This window comes from Helianthus annuus, chromosome 16, assembly GCF_002127325.2.
Source record: "Helianthus annuus cultivar XRQ/B chromosome 16, HanXRQr2.0-SUNRISE, whole genome shotgun sequence".
Classification (NCBI taxonomy): Eukaryota; Viridiplantae; Streptophyta; class Magnoliopsida; order Asterales; family Asteraceae; genus Helianthus; species Helianthus annuus.
Genome location: NC_035448.2, coordinates 7,695,038 through 7,719,192, shown reverse-complemented (window position 1 = coordinate 7,719,192; position 24,155 = coordinate 7,695,038). Strand labels below are relative to the sequence as shown.

The following is a 24,155-nucleotide window of genomic DNA, read 5'->3' as shown; positions in this document are numbered from 1 at the left end:
TGTAACCACGACCACGGGTCGTGGTCAGTGACCACGGGGCCGTGGTGAGAGATCTGACAGACATTCTTTTTTGTTTTTATCGCAGGACTTGGAACTCAATCGCAAGGCCTGAACTCTCTACGCAGTGCATGAGCTCCAGTTCCAATAAAGACATAAAAGAACCTCTAGACGAACTCGAACGCTTTCTAAGAAAAAGACTAAAAGCCAAAAATCAAGAGAAGGCTTCGGGGGACCAACTCCCAATGGCGGATCAGTGTACCCTAATGGATTACCTACGGCTCACAGTCGGTAATCTCGGAGCCGCCATCAATGCACCGAATGTCGATGCCAACAACTTCGAACTTCGGCCGCATTTGATTTAACCTTCCATGGCCTAGCTGATGAAGATCCCCATTTACATATTACCAACTTTTTGGAAATATGTGACACTTTCCGGATCAAAGGGGCTTCAAACGACACCATCCGCCTCCGAATGTTTCCATTTTCACTAAAAGACCGAGCTAAGGCTTGGCTAAACACCCTCCCAAGTGGTTCGGTAAACACTTCGGATGAACTTGCCCAAAAATTTCTATATAAGTATTTCCCACCCTCTAAAACCGTAAATTAATTATTAAAATCGATACATATTCACAAGAGGACTAGGAATCCTTATATGAAACTTGAGAAAGATTCAAGGAGCTATTGAGGAAATGTCCTCATCATGGTCTTGCAGTGTGGCAATAAGTATCCACTTTCTATAATGGGTTGTTGCCACACACGAGACAAACACTCGACTCAAGCTCCGGGGGACTCCTAGGTAATCGTTGCCCAAATGAAATTTATAATCAAATCGAAGAAATTGCTCAAAACAATTTTCAATGGCACACCCCCGAGGCTCAAAATCTATTGCCCCGGGCGATCATAAAGTAGATGAGAGCACCTTTTTACAAGCCCAAATCGAGGCCCTATCTTCAAAATCAAAAAGTTAGAAATGGCAAAAACGGCCTCGGTTATGGCTTGTGAAAGGTGTAGTGGGCCACAAGAAAATTGGAGTTGTATGAAAGAAATGGAAAATCAAACGGAAAGGGTAAACTAGATTGATAATAGACTGACGTGATGTCATGGTCACGCAAATTTAATCCCAAGAACAACTATGTAAATAGTGGCAAGTGGGTATCGAACACAGGGAGTTTGTGGAAAATGTGCTATTTGAAGTGCTTCTCTAAGTTAACTAAATTAAACTAATTGCAAGAAAAATAAAATTCAAGAGTTGGTTTGCTTTGATTGGTTTTAAAAACTAAGATTAATTAACTAATTTGCAAAATGAAAATTTGGATTGTAAACAGTTGAGAAATAAACGACTATCTTGAGTATCCGGTTTGTTTCAACTTTTGTGTTAACATTCAACTAGAAAGAACTACATAGACATAGTTCATGTATAACCAATTGCAGTGATGAAAGGGGACTAAGTACTCAGATTCCGAGAACGTGAGGTTATCACCCGATGATCAATCAACCCTTACCCAAACCTAACTATACCCATGATATCTCGATTACCAACGGCACCAAGAACGTATGGTTTCTAATTAGTTCAACATAAGAATCAACAAGTTACTAACAACCAATTATACACCATAACAATCAATTCAAATGAAAAGGAATTGTTATTCTAGAAATATAAATAAAAACACAAAAGTCTACCACAAACCTTCAACACAAGATAATCATCCAAGTATCTAGCCACTCATGGCTTTAGCTAACATAATGCAAGAAAAAAAATGGAAAAATATTGTTCACCAACAAAAGCTAGATAAAGATTTAGTGAAAGATAGTTCCAAGATGTTTTCTCAAGCTTCTAAGTCTCTAATTTATGCCCAACCTCGTTCACCACCAGCTTGTAACCGAAAAACACATGATTGAACTCCATAATGCTCCATAAAAAGGCCAATCAATGCGGAAGTTACAACTTGAACCCAGTCGGCGCCGTAAGCTACGCCACAGGGCCGTAGCTTACGGCAAGCAGCATATCCCAATCATTCATCACAGCGCCGTAAGCTACGCCAGATCACCGTAGCTTACGGTGATCAATGTTCTTTTACGGCACATCTCCCCTGTCTTACGGCGATCATTATTGGCAAATGTCAAGGTGCCGTAGCCTACGACAGTAGCCGTAGGTTACGGCGCTGAGTGGTCTTTTGCTCTTGTTTCCTTCATTTCACTTGGTTCCCTCACATCTTGATTATGCCAACTTCTAGTATCCGTTCAAGCTTCCTAAAACCCGCATCTTGCACACTTAAACACCTGCATCATCAACATCTTGTGATTACCTAATTCAAGCAAATAACCGGATAAAATGCAGAATGTGCGTTGTATTAAGCCTTTTAAGGGTTGTCCTACGGACCACCCGTCATAGACCTAGGTCGTCGGATCCCCCAACGGGTACCTACAACCAAGGATGGCGTAATCACCCTAACCTTGGTTGGAGGGAGCTCAGAAATAGTAGTAACCAACAAAATCAAAATCAACGAACAAACTTTCAACAACAACCAAGAAATGAGTCACAAAATTTCTCTCAACAACAACAACAAGGGGGACGGGAGAGGCTCGAAGACCTCATCACACACCTCGTCTCCGAAACTGAAAAAGGTACTCGAATCGATTCCTACAAACGGAATCCAACATTAGAAACCAACAAGCTAGTATTCAAAACATTGAAAAACAACTAAGTCAACTAGCCCAGAATTTCTCCGAGAGACCACAAGGCGCATTACCCAGCAATACTAAAACCAATCTGAAGGCGCAAGTACACCTCATAACACTGAGAAATTAAACCGTAGGCCCCGAGGAAACCCCACTATCCCCAACCAACAATAATCCACCCAACCAAACCACAAACTCACCCTCAACCCACAAAGAAACAACTCCCCCACAAAATCCCGAACCCACCAAAAACACCTCGGTACCCTACCCCGGTCGGTTACTTCGCCAAAAGACCGACGGGCAATTCACAAAATTCATAAACTTGCTAAAACAATTGCACATCAATCTTCCATTTGTAGAAGTCCTCACACAAATACCGAACTACTCAAAATTCATGAGAGACTTCCTCACCCACAAAAGAAAGATTGAAACATTGCAATTGGTCAACTTAAGTGAAGAATGCTCCGCCGTACTCCTCAACAAACTCCCACAAAAGAAAATCAACCCCGGAAGCTTCACCATCCCTTGTTCCATTGAAGGATCACCCCTACGAAATGCACTAGCCGACCTTGGGGCTAGCATCAATCTCATGCCCGCATCAATGTTTGACCAACCAGTCAGGAAAGACAATACCAGGAGAAAAGGGTAATTGGATAGATATAACCAAATGTAATTACGGATGCCCTCAATACTGTAAAAGTGATAAACTTTTTGATTAAACTGGGATGCACTCGCCGATATTTCTTGCTGATAAAATGTTTTTAAAATGTGTTTCAGGTAACAAAATTTGAAAGCCAATAGAAGCTAGCTGGAGAGCACTGAAGGATTGAAAAAGTGGCTATAAAAGTTACCTAAATAGAAAGGAGTTTTTGTTTTCAATAATTTTGGTTTATCCCTACAAATGTACTGTTAAATGAACTTGGGCTTTTATTCCAAAGATTGATTATTATAAAAGTTTGGTGTTATACTCTGATAAAAATATTTCCTAACTACGGTCCTGATGTATTCCGCTGCCACATTAATAAACACCAATACCACTAATCTGGATCTTGCGGCTCCCGCTCCCGGGGTAGGGGTCGGGGGCTGCAACATTTTACAAAACCTCAAAATGTTTTAAAATATAATTAACAGTGATTGAGTCTATGTATTCTTCAATTACTACCGGTATGTTGGGGTTTTGTATACAAAATGTGAAAGACGTTACCATTGGACAAAGAGTTAGCCAATGAGTAATATGACCCACCAGTCAGGATTGACAGTACTGAATGAGTAATTGTGTAGATATAAACATGTAATCGCTCTCAATACTATGAAACTATAAAAGTTGTTTTGATTAAACTGGGATGCACTCGCCAGTATTTCTTGCTGATAAAATGTTTTAAAATGCGTTCCAGGTAACAAAATGTGAAAGCCAATAGAAGCCAGCTGGAGAGCACTGAAGGCTTGGAAAAGTGGCTATAAAAGTTACCTAACTAAAAAGGAGTTTTTGTTTTCAATAATTAGGGTTTACCCCTACAAATGTATTGTCAAATGAACTTGGGTTTTATCCCAATGATTTATTATTATAAAAAGTTTGGTGTTTTACTCTGATAAAAATATTTCCTAACTACGGTCCTGATGTATTCCGCTGCTAAACTAATAAACACCGATACCACACATCTGGATACTCGCGGTGCCCGCTCCCGGGATAGGGGTCGGGGGTTGTGACACTTATACTCTCATATATGAATGTTTTAAGGTGTTATATGGTCTTTTAAGCATAAATGGTGTATTGAAAGGGTATGAAATGCAATTAGAACATAAAAGTAAATAATAAACAAGTACGAATAAGTATGGATGTCAAGAATAAGTATCGAATTTGCATGAATTGAGCATGTATGTCACGTATTTGTAAGTATGACACATTTTCGCATGATTTACAAATAAAGTATAACATGTATGATTGTTTCAAATGTATGAACATGTAGAACATGAATTTAAAGAAATACGAATTTTATTTATGATCCAAGTCTCGGATTTTACAACGAAAAGACGATTACAAGAATACAAGACTTCCAAAAATAGAAATACAAAACAATGTTTTCCAATTATGGAAAGTACGAAGAAGCAGGGCGTTATAATATGAGTATGAATCACCAAACTATGTTCTTTGTTTAAATCTTCTAATCTAAAATAATATGTATTTTTGCACAAAGAAACTCAAAATTGGTTCCAAAACCAATGCCAATATGAACCGTTTCGGTTAGGTTTTCACAACATTGAAATAAATATGACTTTTTTGCATCAAATTATCAAACAGATTGTATGCATTTGAAATGTAGTTTGGATGACTTTCGACCCACATATGATTAGGTGAATAACATATGTAAAGATTCTCATTTGTTTTCAATTTCTAAGTTTAAAGGACCTCTTAGATTGTTATATATTCCAAATACAACAACTTTTGAAGTTTCATTCTCATCATCAGGGGATGCTTCAAGGTTCACGTTGAGTCGTTGAGCACACTTGCTATAAAAGCTGCAAAGCTCATAATAGACACCTTACAAAAACTCTAATCCAGACTCATAATTAGCTGGATGTAAAAAAATTACTAAGACATTGAACCAAAGTAAACTTTTAGTACGGGAATGTCGTCAACGTCTAGTCAAATCTGTAAAAAGAGATGATTTGTTTGATATAAAAATAACATAAAAACAAAGAAATCAAGGGTAGTTGGTTTCGGAAAACAGTTTAAAGAAATGGTCACTTGGGTTTAACTCCCCCTTGATGTTAATGTTAACTTAGTCGATTATGGACTTACAAAAGATTACTATATGATAGATGAAATGGTTCCGGTAAAAGGGTACCAAATCATATGCCTCTTCAGGAAGTTGTTCCAAGTACTCTGCAAAACAACCACCTAAAATCGTTCTTAGAAGAATGTAAAATATGTGTGATAATGCCATTCAGTCGGAGGACCCAATTTTGTGGGCGTTGTTATATCTCAACATTATTGAAAAAACGCAGTAGGGCGACCATCTGCAATGTCGGAATCAAGCCCATAACAATGGAAATAAGTACCGTAGAAATCCATCAACTCAATACTTACCCATTATTGGGGTTTAGTATTAAGTAATAATTACTCATAAGTGGTCTAGTCCATCAACCACTATGGACCTCATGATTTGGTGCTATCTCCTCAAGAGTAGTGGAGATGAAAAGACCAAGTGCTCAAATTTTAGATTTTTCCCTCACGATGAGGCAAAAATTACCAAACCCGAAGTCTCGAACCACATCTCTAACCCTCTTCCAAGCAATTAACATGTTGGTTACTACATAAACATAGAAAACATGAATGTTTAACTTAACTAATACTAGGTTGATGATTTATTTTTAAGAGTTCAGGAAATTCACTTTTAGTGTGGTGATTAATTACTTAAAGTCGTTTACACATACCTTAAGATTATCCAAAATCTTTTAGTTAACGACCCATCAAGGGTTTGTTTTCCCCAAGTGGCCAAAAGAGCATAGCGACTCATGGCTTTAAAGATAAATATTAACAAACTTGCTTGGTTTTTATTAAACATCACAAGATTGAAAATATATCCAAGTGTTCTTACAATCTTGAATTACAAAACCAAACTAGAAATGGGTAAAATTAGAGTGTAATGTAGAGAGAGAGAGAGAGAGAGAGAGAGAGAAGAAGAATTAAGCAAGAAAAATGGTAGCAGGAGGCTTCTATTAATAGGTTAAAATCGGTGACCGGGCACGTCACGCGGTCAACCGTCAACTCCAAATCATTCTGAATCTTTGCAAGTTGTCATCTTGTTAGTGTCCTCTTGTCGTGATCGGCAGGCCACGTAGTCAACTCCAAATTAGTTTGTCTTTACTTGAGAATCTGGCACCTAGGGCGTGCCTTGCAGGCACGACCCTTGTCTCTTGCTGCAACCTGATATATTCTTGATTTTATTTGTTTTTAGCTTGTTTTGTCATTTTGTGTAACAACAAGGATATTCAATCGACATTCTTGCCATCTAGTTTTTCAATTATATTTGTACCTCTATTTTGGTAAATAAAACACCTTAGAATTTTATATTTATTATTATTATATCCACACATCAATTTAACTAAATATATCTGATTATATAAGTGTATATATATATGTACATATATAATTATGTATCCAACTCCAAATTCTCAACTACCACACAAATCAATTCTATTTAGTTAATTATATATATAGGGTTGAGTTCATTTCAGAACTCTAAATAACTACAGAACTTTCAGAACTCCTAATAAACAATCATTTTATAAATAAGTTTTTGTATTTAGGATTTTTTTTATCATCTATTATATGTATGTCTTTGATTACATACATGTTAAAAGTAGTTTACATATGTTTAATTGCCAAAATTATATATATGTGTCATAAGTAATTACATATATGTAAAAAAACTAGTTTACATATGTGTAATTATAAAATTACATATAAAAAATGATAAAATTACTCTTAACATGTATGTAATCGTAAAAATACACAAAATAAATGATAAAGTTATCCTACACATAAAAATATATAAATAAAAAGATTGTTTATTAGGAGTTCTGTAGATATTTATGGTTCTGAAATGATTCTGGCCCTATATATATATATATAGAGAGAGAAAGTATAATGTACTTCAAGGCTTAACCTACATTAACATACATGACAAAAAATATAACGTGCGTTATTATCATAGAACGTGCATGATTATAGTCCCATGCGTGATTATGTGGTCCCATGCGTGATTATGTGGTCCCATGCGTGATTATACCCTGATCCAACGGTTATCATTGTCTCCTACGTGATGTATGATAAGGCTTTTTGTATGTTAACCTTACTCTATATATATATATATATATATATATATATATATATATATATATATATATATATATATAAACGGGATCAGGAGAAAACGCTCAAAAGTGTGAGAACGGTGAGAATGCATCCTGGCCCAACACGTGTCACGCGGCATAGAGAAGGGCGGAGGGGTTTTTTGTCCTTTCATATTTCTTTTTTTAAACGTGTGTCACATCCCGTTTCCATTTTTTTGGCATTTAATAAATACCCCGCGTTTTATTGTTTGTAGATCAGAATCATAATTAATATTTTGGCGTTTTAAGTATGTTTTGGTGTTTTTATTGTTTTTTAAATCAGGAAGCATTTCTATGATGTAAAAAATATCAGTAATTTTCTTGATGTTTATTATATCAACTAGGATATAGGTCTATAATTTGATAGATAATTATGGCGGTTTGAAAAGATAAATAAATACAGTTTTCCATGTAGTGGATTTTAATATAATAAATGTTTGGCAATAATGTTACCGTCTCTTCATTTTACTGTTTAGCAATTACTGTTTCGTTCAATTTCATCGGTGAATTAGTGTTGATTTTTCAGTAATACCTTGTTTGGCGTTTTTGGCGTTTTATAGCAACATCGTGCTTTGCTAGCATCCGTTCTCTCAGTTTTCACACTATCAGTCGTTTTGGTGTTTTTGGCGTTTTATATTAATTTTTTTTTTTGTAGAGAATTAGATAATAAAATCATAGAATTAGATAACAAACAATAGAAATTGAAAAAAAAAAATAAAAATTATAATCTAATTTCTCTTCCAAATCTTCACTGTCATCAGCCTCTTCTACTTTAACTTTTTTGGGGTTTTGAACCTGTTTTGAATACCTTATGTAGATCCTTATTTTCCTACTTAACGCCCGTCTTCATTAAGGGGTAAACGTCTTTTTTTCTTCGTTTTTTCATGAAAATTTGTTCATCTCATTCAGCAAAAGCTTATAGAGATACTCACCTCAGAGTAGAATCCATTCAGTGAAACTTCATTTAGAACAATACTCAATATAGAAGAAATGAGGTTCCGCATCTGTGGCTTTTTTAAGTATTATTTTTTTTTTGCGTTTTAAAGTGAATGGTTTGTTGGAAAGATGGCGTTTATTTTTTTTGGTGGTGTGATCAGTTGATTGTGCAGAGACGTCTCTCTTATAGGATGTTTTTGGCGCGTAGTTTTGGCGGGATTTTTATTTATAATAAATGATATTAATAAAGTAGTCGTCTTTTCGGTTACTGTGTGTATTTTTTACTGTTTTTGTTCAGGTTTTTATGAGTTTTTATGTTCTTAGACATTCCATCTTCCAAGTTTGGCGTTTTTTAATGGCTTTAACTAGTTTTTGGCGTTTTTTTCCATTTTTAGCTTTTAATAATACTTCTCCAAATTACTTTTATTATAGGTTGGGAGTTTTTGCGGTTTTACTGCATTATGGCGTTTCACAATAATTATGACTTTTGGCGTTTTATTAATATAATGTTATTTTTTTATTCTAGGTTGAAAAATACATAACAAACAACAGAAAAAGAAAATTAAAAAAATAAAAATTGAAACAATTCATCTTTCAAATCTTCACTGTCGTCAGTCTCTTTCTTCTTTGAAACATGTTCACTGGCGGTTTGGCTTTGTCATGCTTGTGTTTTTTTGGCCATTTGGAAAGACAATATGACATTAGTTTTTTGTTTGAATATGTATCTTCAAACCACTCATCAGTGTCATTTGTCTATTCATGCCATTATAATATTCATCAATAACAAAACTCAAAAACTGACATAAGTTTGACCCCAGTATCTTTTTCTTTCTTGAAGTTTCGTCCATCTCATTCAGCAAAATGTTATTTGAGTCGCAACACCTCAGGAAAGAATGCATTCTCCGAAACTTCGCGTAGAACAATATTGAATATACAAGAAACAATTTTTGGCATTTTTGGCGTTTTTCTAAGGAAATCGTGTATCTGAAAGAAAAGTCCATTTGGAAATTTTTGATATTTTGAGAGATTTGGCGTTTTCTAAGATGATTGGTATATAGTAAAATATGGCGTTTTTTGAGTAGGTGTGTGTTTGATGTTTTGGATTTTTTGGCGTTGTAAAATGAATGTTATATAGTAGAAATATGGCGTTTTCAGGTTGGGGGAGGTGTGTTCTTATGTATGAGAATGTTTTGTTTATATAGGGATGTGTTTTGGCCAGTAATAGCGTTTTATTCATTAGTTGGCGTTTTGGTATAGAAGTGTAAAGACCTTTTTACCCTTAATGAAGCGCGTTGACTCAATAGAATTCGTCTTATTTATGAAAACGTCACCGCGCCAATCTAGTCCATAGATTGTTTTGATCGGACGATTCATAAGCGTTCTCACCGTTCTCACACTTTTCATCGTTTTCTCTAAATCCTGACCCTACATATATATATATAGGATTAGGTTCAAGAGTGAACCGAGTGAACTAATCTTGACCCTTGATCTTTTTTTAGATTAAAAGGGTAAAATTGACATTAGTCAAGTATGTTTAATTAAAATCCTTTAATTTTCTCCTCTCTTAACTCTCTCTCTCTCTCTTATGTTTAATTATTTCTTCATCATTTTTTTATCCATAGATTTTGTTTTAATTTCAACTTTAATATTGTTTTTTCTTTTATTATCCATATATAGATATCATAATATATTGTTTTTAACTTTTTATAATTTTCAATAAATATTAAAAAATTTCTTTGAGATTGAAATTGTAATTATTTTTGGGCATTAACTTTTTTTTTTTGAATATGTGATTAAGTTATTTATTTTTGCATACATGTGATATATTTCGTGTTCACTAAATTCACAATTTTTATATGAATCTACTCGTGTGCATGCATAATATACTATATGTTATACACATATGTAACCATTTCTGAATATAATAAACAGATGTATAAAAGACTGTACACATGTATATAAACTAACAACTGTGTATTTTGTATAAACTGATAGTTAGCGAGACTATACACATGTGTATATACTAACAGTTGTGTATCATGTATAAACTGATAGTTAGCGAGACTGTACACATGTGTATAAACTAACATCTATGTATCTTGTATAAACTAATACTAGCGAGACTTTACACATGTGTATACACTTAACAGCTGTGTATCTTGTATATACGGAAACTAGCGAGATTTTAGTGATTTTGATTATATTGTTTAATAAATGCAATTTACAAAAGACGCAAATACCCTTTTGTCAATTAATTTAAAGGGAAGTTACAACATTATAATTACAATCTTGCCATTGTTTAAAAATCTCTAGATGATGTAATCCAATGGCACAGATTAGTTTACACGGTTCACTCTCAACCTAGTGTTCACTCTAGAACCTTACCCTATATATATATATATATATATATATATATATATATATATATATATATATATATATATATATATATATAGGGTAATGCTAGACAAAAAAACCCTAAAATTCTTAGAAAACTCTGGAAACCCAAATCTCCCCCATTTTTACCCAACCTCCCGACATTTTTTTTTTGAAAAAAATTACACATGTAATATACATGTTTTAGAGTGTTTTGGGCCAAAAAAAACAAAAAAGCGCCGAAGGGATTTTTTTTAAAAAAATAAACAAAATTCAGTGCCTAACATGTGTTAGACAAAAATGCTGAAAGTTGCTGAATTTTTTTTTTAAATTATCCCTTCGGCGCTTTTTTGATTTTTTTGGCCCAAAACTCTTAAAAACATGTATATTACATGTGTTATTTTTTTCAAAAAAAAATGTCGGGAGGTTGGGTTTTCTAGGGTTTTTTATATAGATAGGGTTTTCTATCTAGCCCTACCCTATATATATATATATATATATATATATATATATATATATATATATATATATATATATATGTATGTATATATAGGATACTATATCAAAGAAATATGTACTAAATAAGAAATTATTTATTATGAATTAATATTTATTTATTGTGTGACTATCCATTTATGTTTATCATTATATCATGACTCTTCATGTACTTAACTCCCGTCTCTTCATGTACTTAACTCCCATCTTATAAGCCTATAAATAGAGGCATATGTGATCCATATTTTACATCAATAAGAATAAGTTTCTTACATTCTCCATTTCCTCTTTGTCTCCATAATCTCTATAATCCTACTTTATATGTTTATACTTTATACATTGTTGCTATTAGGTCGTTGTTTCACAATACGTTATCAGCACGACGCAACATGTCCCCTATGGCGTTGTAGCCCTTGGTCTCACCCTCGTTCGACAGCCTCCATATAAAACATCATCGTTAATGAACCACTGATGGTGAAGGCCTCACTAGAAGTTATGGGTCTCTTTACTAAACCAGGTAAAAAAAAATATTCCTATAAACTTTTTGAATCATATGTTACTATATAGTTGTTTGTTTTGTTAAAATAATTTCAACTGAAGTAAGCCAAATATTTAATTGATGTGTTCGTATTGTTTTAGTGAGTTGTGTTTTGTTTTGTTTAAATAATATTTCATTGTGTTTCATTTGTGTAAAAATTATTTTATTATGTGTTTGTAAATCTGTTCGCTGTTTTTGTTTTAATAAATCTACTACTATTTCTTTATACTAACATTTGTTTGTAGTAAACTCACTTTTAAGTTGGTACTTGTTTAAAACAAATTGTTAGTTGTGCATAGGTATGTATTGCTGCTCTAGGTTGTATTAACTAAATGTTTATACAATTTGTTTTTAGATTGAATTGTTTTTAGAATACTGTATAAGCTTAATATTGCTATCTTATTGTTTCTTCATCCATCAAATTAGCAATAAACTTTGAAGTCTAAGTTTATCTGTTCATTTAGTCAAAAAAAATCGTGTAGTTAATAGTGTTACTGTAAATATTGTCTTTTACCATGTCCTGCATATAATACAATATGGTTATTAGGTATGCTATATTCCTGAATGAATAACGAAAGGTTTATGTTGATGTACATTTTTTAGATCATAGATTTTTTATATCACAAGTTTGATAACATATTTAAATAAAACCAATTTTGCATGATATTGATATGTAATATTATATTGTTATTAATTGAAAGTAATTTTATTGAAATTTGTATCGATCAACTATATTTATAATTAAATTCAATGTTGACTGTTGAGTTTATTTTTTAATCTTTTTCCTAATAATATGGTTTTGTTGAAAAATAAGTTTATGGTATTGACTGATATTAAATGTATATTCAAATACTATTAACATGGAAGGTAACTGTCATGTTATAAGGATATGTATTTGGTTAAATACTTACATGTAAATAAGGTTTATGGTTAAACTAAATTAGAGGGATTCATTCAAATATAAATGAGTAGATTTGAGAATATTATTTGTTATAATGTTGGGGTTATATAATTTTTGGTATATATGTTCCTTATATGATTTTATAATCTCTAATTTTTAAAAAATGATGCAAGACTTGGTTAGCTATGTTGAATTGTGATAAATATAATATTGGCAAAAGTGAATGAAATATAGTTATTCTTTGGAGCTTTACACATATGCTACATATATGCTACATTTTACATAATTCAGTCATGTATTAGAATTTGTAAACTACTTGATTATTGTTGTGTTTGTTCTATAATTTATTAAAATAGTTATATGCATGTCAAAAATGAACTTAATGTGTACAAATAGGAGATGTAATTATATGCAAGTGATATAAGTTGTGTTATATGTAGAGAGAATGATGTCTAATGGTATTTTATTGGATAAACATATTATTGCAATTACGGACATTATAATAAATATGACTTGTTTTATATGATGATATGTTATAGCATTAATAATTACCCAATTTAACCTTGTAGTATACATCTTCTATATGTTATAGATTCTTTGTACGAAGAGATTATTGGATAAAGCAAATGAAACCAAAATTTGTGGTGTATTATCACTTTCTTGAAATAGTATAAATGTGTATATATTAAACTTGAAGTGTTATACTCCTTGGATCTCATTATCAGTTTGAAAAAAGGTTATAAAATTTTGAACCGATAAATCTTAAATGACTCGATCATGTTGTTGTTTTCTCATTTTATATCATGTGAAGATATATATTTTATAAGGAAAATTTGGATAAAATTGTTTTTCCATTTGTCACATGTGAGATATGCTTCTAAAGTAGCAATATAATAGAAAGAGGATGAAAGGTTTGAAGTGATTTCATACCCATGTGGCTGAACAAATAATGAGAATCCATGAATGTTTTCGGATTCTACCCAATTGCTTAAAGTGAATACGATGATGATTAGTGCAAAGGTCACAATCACAACTAAGAAAATTGTAATGATGTCACCATGATAGTTATTTGGTTATAATCCATTCCTTGAACTGAATGTGATGATATAATAATTCGTGTAAAGTTCGTAATCATGGTAATTGAGGAAATTGTTATGATGCTCATGTAATGAGATCAACCATGTTAATAATGTGATGACTATACAATGATCGTTATAAAGGTCGTAAGATTTAAGATTGATAAATCTTATATGACTCAAATACTTCTCAATTGATGGTAAGCAAAAAGAAAATTATTTACAAGGAAAAATCGATTAAATTCTTTTCATTTGTCACACATAAGACATATGCTCCTAAAGTAGCAATATCATTATAAGAGTTATGAAAAAATGAAATGATTTTATACTCATGTGACCGAGTAAATAATGAAAAGATATGAAGCTTGTTTTGGTTCTACTCCAATCCCAAAAGTGAATGTGATTATATATTAATCATTGTAAATGTAATGATGGACCTAATTGAGACACTTGTAATGATGAGATTGACTATAAGAATTGTACTGATGGTCATTTTAATAATGAGATGAACCACCAAAAGTGGCAAACTAAGGAGTGATTTCATAACGTGATGGTTTTAACTTTAAAGTTATAATATATTCTCTCGTATCATACTTTTTGTATTACATACGAGCAAGTAATACACATACGAGCATAAACCAGAAGTTTATGGATCATAATTATTTAATTAGTTGGCATGACCGGTTAGACCACACCGAGTCAATGATGATGTGAAACATAATGAAGAACTAGAAGATTCTTCAAGATAATAATTAGCATGTAATGTTTGCTCTCAAGGGAAATATATATTTGCAAAATAAACGAGGGTGTGGATACCCAAATATTCTGGAAGCGATTAAAGGATATGCATATCCCAACATGATACCATTGAGTGTTTTAAATCGATGCATCGTCTAAATGGTTATCAAATCCACAACCTGAAGCTTGTGTGATTGTGGCTTAGCTAATGTGATAGCAAGCATTTTAATCTGGATTAGTATATTTATTTGTTAATAGTGAATTTGATTCCCAAGTTATTAATGATCATTGGAATAAGTGTTATTGTGATAACTTAACGTCTACTATTGGTTACAAAGCCAATAATCATGATAGGAGCAAAAGTTCATTTAGGTACATGTAATTTTATATATAGTACCATCAATTCACATCAAGCCAATAAGTTATAGTTCTCCCCATACAGTTGGTTTTTGGTCAGGAACCAAAGACGGCTCATCAAAGATTTTGGTTGTGCGACATATATTGAAACTCATCCACCACACCGCAAAAAAAAAAATGGGACTTCTAAAAAGTTTGAGAATATGTTGGGTATAAATAATCGTCTATATTTAAAGCTATTAGTGAGAAATTTGTTTATGGCTCATTGGTTTTCACTTTAGTAAATGAATGTTCCCAACATAACATTAGGGGGAGATAACAAGCAGTTGGAAAGTGAAAAGTGAAATGAATTATCATGTCATCTTGATCCTCAGACTATAAACTATGAACTAGAAGTTTAAAGTATAATTCATTTACCAATATTAAAGAACAAATTACCAGACAAGTTCACTGACCTAAATAAAGTGACTAAGTAAGTCACATAACCAACTGCTTATGCTCCAATTATATTTGTGTCCCAAGAGGACAACCACATATTTTTGTAATGAGTCTATTGCACGCCTAAAGCGTGGTAGACTAGTTGATTCCAATAATAAAATTCCTCAAAAATTGGAGCAAGTAATTAAGATGGTCAAGTCGAGGTTATAGTAATAATATCTCCTGAAGAGACAATAGACATGATGGTTCAAGAAGAACCTCAGGTACCTGAAAATAAAGAGATCTCGATAAGTTGTATCATGTCTAAGATATGTATGGAATCGAAATAAAAATCGACGTCGTTATACTTTTGTATATAATGTAGCGCTTAAATTGATTAAATGATGAGGATCAAGATTTAAGATCTGCCTATGAATGAATATTAAGAAATGATTGGCCAAAATAGAAAGACGCAAATAAGGCAGAATTTAGTTCTCTAATGAAATGGAAAGTTTCTGGACCAACGGTCCATACAACTGAAGTTGTAAAATATGTTGGATACAAATTTGTCTTTTACGCGAATCATGTGAAAATCAAATTAAGTGATATAAGTCAAATTGGTGGCACAAGAATTTTCACAAAGACCTATGATTGATTATGAGGAAACATATTCTCTAGTGGTGGATGCATTGACTTTCCAAAATTTTATTAGTCTGGTAATATAAAGAGAGAATTGATATGCGTCTTATAAATGTTGTGTATCACTTGATACTTAAAGTTTACATGAAAGTCCCGAAGGATTAAATTATGTAAGTCATGTAAAGTAAGTTCTCGAGAACAATGTGATCATTTTATACATATTCGGATTTGAATAGGTTATGGTTATTTTACATGTTGGATATAATTGGAACTCCTGATGAGTTTCTAAAAGCAATTGAGTGCTTAAACGGTTAATTGAAACATCTTAATGATGTAATACTTGTGCACCAAGAAACATACATAGAAAACTTGTACCTGTTGATTGTGATATCTCAATAAACAGTGTACACGCATGGTACAATATGGGTTTTGGAGATAAAAGCAAGGGGTTATGGCATTTTTACATATGATATAGATGTCAATGTGTTAAATGCGTAAATTTATGTAGCAAAACTTCTAAAGAGTGAAAGCACATGCATATTCGGATAAGATGGAAAGAATTCCCTCATGGATTGATAATGCTAGAAGCATTAATGACGTCAAAACCTCAAAAACGTACTATATCAAGTTCATAGAATATGTATGGACTAAAATAGTTAGATCGAGTGTTATACAACTCGAGATATTTGCATAAAGAGGGATATAAGTTTGATTAAATTAGCCATGTTTTATCGACGTTCTACTTTTAAAAGTTCACTATAATCGCAGTTTACAGTGATGATGTCTAGGCATCATCGAGAGAAATTGTCGAACTTTTAGAGGGAGAATTTTTGAATGACCTTGGCACGGTCTAACTATTACTCGAACTGCAGTTCGAGTATATATGTAATTATATTTTACCAATCCACCAAGTACAACTAGAAGATGATATTTGGATATTTTAGTATGGGCATAGTTGAACCTTAATGTATGTTAAAGGTTGTTAAGTCATTTGTTATAAGAAATGCCTATTATCATCTCCTATCAAAGTAGAGATTCTCATTCTAGATGTACCATCGTTAAATACATAAGTGCATTAATATGTTTTGCTAGCTATGTATGGTTATAATATCTTTCACTTGAGCTTATTGTCATAACATTTGTCAAGCGAAGAGACATTGGAATGAGTTCAAAGAAACATTTCAGGTATAAACGATATTTTATTATATTTTACTAACCCATAAAAACAAGTTTGGTTAGTCTTGTAGATGCAGGAATATAACGAAACACAGTCGTGGACATATGATAATTTTTGGAAAAGACACCTAAAGTCTCGTTAGAATATTATACAACATTGCTCAACATAAAGGATTGCACATTAAGGGATCAAGCGACAAATCATTCGTTACAAAGGCTTTATTCGACTTTCAAGGAAGATGGACACACGTCACTTAAATGATACATGTTAAAATGAGGGGAAGACTTATTCAAGTTGCACTCTTTTTCCCTTCACTAAGTTTTTTCCCATTGGGTTTTCTTAGTAAGGTTTTTAATGAGACAACATACCTGATCCAGAAGTATTAGGGGGAGACAATACGCGCTGCACTCTTTTTCCCTTAGCTGAGGTTTTATCCCACTGAGTTTTCCTAGCAAGGTTTTTAACGAGGCAGCATCACCAAGCGTATTAAAGAATGGTATATCATCATGTGGATAGTTTTGTCAAGTGGATAGTCAAGGGAGAGTATTATGAATTAATATTTATTTATTGTTTGACTATCTATTTATGTTTATCATTATATCATGACTCTTCATGTACTTAACTCCCATCTCTTCATGTACTTAACTTCCATCTTATAAGTCTATAAATAGAGGCATATGTGATCCATATTTTACATCAATAAGAATAAGTTTCTTACATTCTCCATTTCCTCTTTGTCTCCGTAATCTCTATAATCCTACTTTATATGTTTATACTTTATACATTGTTGCTATTAGGTCGTTGTTTCACAACATTATTTAATTTATTTCTATTTTCTAGGATTTGTTAAACATACTTATAATTGTTTATAGGTGAAAAGCATCCTATGAGAAATGGTGAGTTGTTCCTAAGATTTTGGGGAAATTTTATGGGAATTGTATTCCCGGGTCTGAAATAGGGTTATTAGAATTTTATTTGCTAATGGTTCATATAATTTAGTGTTTTACCTATTAGTTTGTATTGTTAGCCATCCTTTGGAGGTAGATTTTTAAAGCTGATTGAGTTGAAGTTTTGTCATATTAATTTTTTTAAGTGTGTAGTTTCATAGGATGTAACTGAAGATGTAACTCTTCACTTTAACCTTCATAAATCATCACTTGATCTTTCAAGATTACATGATTTCTCAACCGTAATTCATATTCGCCATGTGATTTACAGGTTTCTGAATTGAGTCGTCATATGGCACTGTCGTGGTCTATGTGAATTTCCAATGTCTACTCAACTTCTGATGTGATATATCATTTAATTCGCTGCTAATATTGAAATAAAGGTTTGACGAACTTTGGATGACGCTAAATGAGTAGAAAGAGGTGGGTGATCTCCAAGATTCACGTGAAGAAGCTACAAAGTTCATAATGGACATCTTACAAAAATTCAAGATGGATAATAACTTTAGAGTTTTATTCTCTAAACCATATGCATAATTAGCTCTATGTAAAAAAAAAAATACCAAGGCACCAAACCAAACTAAACGAATTTGGAGGTTCGGTCCCCGGTCTTGTTCTCAAAACACCGGGTAGGCGTGATCATTTGGGCCAAACGGGTTGGGTACTTTGGTTGATTTAATGTTATATTAGTTTAATTTTAAATACATTTTCTTATATATGAGTATGAGTCACCAAACTTTGTTCTTTGTTTAAATCTACTAATCTAAAATAAATATGTATTTTTGCACAAAGAAACTTAAAACTAATCCATCAATCAATGCCAACAACAACACTTTCGGTTAGGTTTTCACAACATTGAAATATATGACTATTTTGCATCAAGCTATCCAAAAGATTGTATGCATTAGAAATGTAGTTTGGGTGACTTTCGACCCATATATGATTAAGTGACTAGGATATGTAAATATTATCATTTGTTTTCATATTCTATGTTTAAAGAACCTCTTAGATTGTTATGGATTCTAAATACAACAACTTTTTATGTTTCATTTATATCGGTTCCATCTGGGGATGCTTCAAGGTTCACGTTGAGTCGTTGAGCACACTTGCTGTAAAAACTAAATTTCCACAACGATAACACATTTTCTTCAAACATGATTTTTTTATTAGTATTGCAAAATTATATTAAAAAAGTGAAGGAATATTCTCAAGTTCCTAAAAATATACTATTCTCAATGAAGAAGCACTTTGACCATCTGAACAAAAAGTAAAACGCTTTAGGACTTATTGAGAATAACCTGATTGAGCGTGGTGGTTATAGGAATTTACTACGTCCATGTCATATTTCAGTTTTTTTTTTTTTTTTAATTCGTGATAATCCATTTTTGAATAATATAATCAGTTGAAAAAAGGTTCTAATAATAATAATAATAATAATTGTTAAAACAAGAGCATGGCAGGGGAAGGTTCAGGATCCACTCCAAATGATAGCTTCCGTGTCAGGATCTGCAGTCAAAGAATACCGTTAGCCTTAACGTGAGAGGTGGTCTCCTGCGTTTGGACTCCATCGTGAAAATCAGTTGGTTGATCTTGATTAGTGCATTTTAGGTTACATAGTTAAGTATTAACTCCATTTAGTTGTTTTTTTTATTTTTTTAAACAGGGGCTCCACCTAGCAAGGAGCAAGGCAAAACCCAAACACCAAACAGAAAGTACATACCCAAAACCAAGCCCTGAGGATGAAGACCAATTTGCAATATCCACTCCAGTAACTTTCGACCTCTTTATCATCCACCACGGAGTTGACTACTTGACTCCTTTATATCTTGAAACATTTTAGATTGCAGCATGTCTAAACCTTTAAACACCTTGTCCTTCTGATATGTATTTTGTTCGTTATCTTTCTATACTAATAAACAAAAATCCTTTTTGGACACGTGTCATTCTCTGGTAATTTCTCACCCTTAGTTTTTTATTTATCTCTTTAATTAAATAATAATTATATTAAACATCAATTTAACTAAATCTATTATCTCTTTTGTTTAATTGATTTTTTTTTTTTAACTCTAAAGTTTCAATCTTTGGCAATTTAAGTCTAAAGTATATTTGGTATTTTAACCCACTTTGATTAATTTGATTTTTCACTTTTAATTCAAAAGTTTTCATCTTTTGCAATTTAACCCCTTTATTTTTTTTACTTTCAATCCAAAACTTTTCATCTTTTGCAATTTAATCTCAACATTTTTTTTACTTTCAACTTTAGTCTCTTATATACTTTTCATCTTTAATAAGTTCCCCGTTTAACGTGTCGTTCTAAATTTCCGACTTAACACGCCGCAATGTGCGTGTGGGGTTCAACGTTTTACATCTATTTGTTTCCTGTTTGACATGTTCGTCGCAGCGCGTCTATTTTGACCCGTTTTATAGTTCTGTCGCAACGTGCGAGTCAGAGATTGATTTAGTTATTTTTTTCTCGGTTTTACACACAGGGTCGTGGTCATGTGACAAACATTTGCTTTTCATCTAACATAATATATAACTATTGAATCCCCGCCGCCGCAATGCGGCGGGTGGTACATCTAGTAAGAAATAAGCTTAAATCAATTCATGATTTTTTTTTTTTTTTTGAACGGCAAAATCACTTTATAGCTGAATATAAAGAGCCAGCAAGAAACTGGGATATAAAAACAGAAAGAAACGAAACACAGAAAACAGAAACAATTACAAAAGATCTAACACATCAAAACGGACCCAATTATCCCAAACCGGTATCTTGTTCTTCGCTCTTATGTTGATCCACAAAAAGGAATCTTCTTTAATCAAATCAACCGTCTTCATCTTCATGATTGGGATAAAATTACCATCGAAAACCATAGCATTTCTCGCGCTCCAGATTCTCCAAGTCGTTGCAATTATGATGGTATACACTAGCCGCTTCCAAACCTTACTTCCCGGACTCTCTTTTATATACTTTATTAAATCCGAAAAAGAGTCGCAATCCACCGGAAAACTAATACGGATCCATGCCAAAATATTCCACCAAATAGACCTGGACCACAAGCACTTCAGAAAAATGTGGTCCGGACATTCCGCCTCTAAATCAATTCATGATATTATCGTTGGTCTTTCAAAAAAAAAAAATTCTTGATATTATCATTAATGATTAAATTGATTTTGGTGAGTCTCGATCAAATAAACAAGAAAGAAAATTACAATAAGTTAAGGAAATTAATTTACATTGCAATTAATATATTAAATGCATTTACTAATTTATTTTCTTTTGTCAAATCATTTAAGACTTGGGATAATCATTTTGGTCAGATGGGCCCAAAAGAAAAAGGAAGTCGGTTGTTAATAGAGATTTTAGAATAAAAGTGGAGATCTTAGCATTCGGAGTGCGTAAGTTAGGGGCTGTTTGATAGCCTCTGTATGGTTATTAAGAGACTACTTTTTAATGGAACCATTAAAATTTTTATCAATGAGAAGGTAGAAGAATGTGACATATGATGATTTACCATTCAGAGGTTAACTCTTAACCATTCAGACTTGAGATTACCTCTTATTCATTCAGAGGTTTTAAACCATTAAGAGGTAGCATCTGAATGGTCATTAAGAGGCTACCAAACAGCCGCTAAGAGTTTTTACGGCATATTTATTGGAAGCACGCACAGAACGAAACGAAGGGGATCTCTTCTATTATTTTTTGGCACACAAAGCGAGAATGACCAAAAGGTTGAACGCGATGAACACGAGCGGCTAAACACTTCTGACTTTGTTTTTCGAATTTTTTTAACTGGTAAATCTTGACCACTTGTGTTGATTTTATGAAACGTTTATTATATTTGAATTGTTTGACGTTTCTCAAGCGTATTGGCAATTTCGTTGCACTGCTAGCGGGTTGATAAATTGGTGGGTAATTGGTATAATTAAATGTGATATTAGGTTATATGGTGAATCTTAAAAACTATCCCTAATAATTAATCAAAATCATTAATTCCAAGGCAATGTCTATGTGGTGTTATGAATCTGTAACGGGTTTTTATATTAAAACGAGCAATCAGGAGCCCGGGTGGGGTCTCTTTTTCTCATCTTGATCACAACTTTCTTAATCAATTTTTCGTGTTTTTGAAATCAATTAATCAAACCTCCAAATTAGATAATTTTAGCTTTTAGTTAAAATCTCTACACTGGCCACAAATTTTTGTGGATACGATACCCTACTTACGCTATCTACTTAGTTTAAATAGGTTTTTGCATGACCATATCGACAGTCATCAGATCTCTAAGAGTTAAGCATAAAAGATAGAGAGAAGTTTAAGAGAGAAAGATCGAGAGGGTAGTGAAAACATACCTTTGTTGCTAGGAAAAGTCTCCCTTTATAGGTAGAAAGATCTGCCTAGGGAAGCTCCTCGCCAGCTCACACTTTCCATACATGGTAAGGCTTATCTCTGATGATGTTGCTTGAGCGGATAACCTTGCCTCCATGGGCGTACCCACATATATATATCAAGGTGGGCGGGCGCACCCCTTGAAAAAAGAAAATTTAGTGTTAAATTCCTGGTAAAATCCCGACCGCACCCCTTAGAAATTTTCGACCGCCTTTCTTAGGAAAAAATATTATGAATTTATAAATTTTTTTATGTAAACACTGATTTTTTTAAATACAACCTAATTAACTTTCCACTTAACTAATTAACTTTCTCTTAACCTTTAACCCAATAAACACACCATAATCCAAGCCCAAGCCAATCTAATAATCTAATTTGAACTAAAATATAATAACCCAACCCACCGCAATTCCGGCCACCAAACTCATGAAAACAACATCTTCATCACTCTTTCCGAGTATGGTTCGATTACTTTGTTGTTTTCTTGTTTTATTTAGATTTTTAGGAGAAATAAAATTGTTAAAAAAGGTTGAAACTTTAGTTGTTTTGTTGTTTTTTGAAACTTTAGTTGGCTGATTTTGTTGTTTTAGTTAAAGTTTAGTGTGTTTAAATGGTTAGTTAGAAAGAATCAACAACTAAAACTAGGACTTGATTTTAAAGTTGAAAATTATGAAGTTTGGTGATTATTGTTTAAGTGTTTAGTGTTGAAAATTAGTTGTATATGACTATATGTTATATAGAAAAAGGCTTGTTTAGAAAAGTAGCTCTAGAAGTTTTGGATAGATTTCAAAAAATGAAAACCTATAGGGAGACATTTTAAATATATTTGTAACGACGTTTGACATGTTTTTGATGATTATATAAATTTTAGCTTGATGTTCTTTTGTTTTACATGACCCGACCCGAACCGAAATTTTTTTAATATACCGACGGGCCTAAAAGGCATAAAAATATCCCGCACCCCCATGGAAAAATTTTTGGATCCGCCACTGCTTGCCTCGTTAGGTAACGTCAGAATTGAGTGTCTCTATGCAACTTTATATACTTTTGAGCAAAATCACATCATTTTAACTTTGTAGGTTCAATTCCCAATGTGTGTACAGTAACATGAATTTCTAGCTTCCGACCTCCAGCTTACTGCATACGGCTTACAACTTACAGCTTCTAGCTTCTGGCTTCTAGCTTCCAGCTTCTAGTTTCTAGCTTCCAGCTTCCGGTCACTGGAGTGACTTTGTTTAACTTATTGTTTCAGCCTTGCTGAGTGGATTCTTCCGGGCACCCACGTCATCAGCCCCCCAGTAATAAGTGTCTATGTTGTAACTATAGGTGCTTATGACTCGAATGGATCACTGTTTTTAGAGATTTAGCTACATTCGAGTGTGTGCCTTAGCTTTATGTATATTTTTACATTAGCATATGGCTCATATGAGAGAGTTATAAATCTCTTTTCTCGACTTCTTGCCTCTAACGTATTTTTGTTCTATTAGTTTTATTGTAAAACTATGCAAAGAATATGTGGGGAAGCTAGAAGCTTATGGTTTTTGGGTTGTGGATAGGAGCTTACTGTCGGAAGCTTTTTAATTTTGTTGTATATC

At 32.8% G+C, this 24,155-nt stretch overlaps 1 non-coding gene across 1 annotated transcript; it reads right to left on the bottom strand.

Moving 5' to 3' along the window:
• Positions 1–600: 600 nt before the first annotated feature.
• On the bottom strand, positions 601–707 carry LOC118488587. The gene has a single exon (XR_004885131.1). It is a non-coding gene; the product is annotated as a small nucleolar RNA R71 (small nucleolar RNA).
• Between the last annotated feature and the right edge of the window lie 23,448 nt (positions 708–24,155).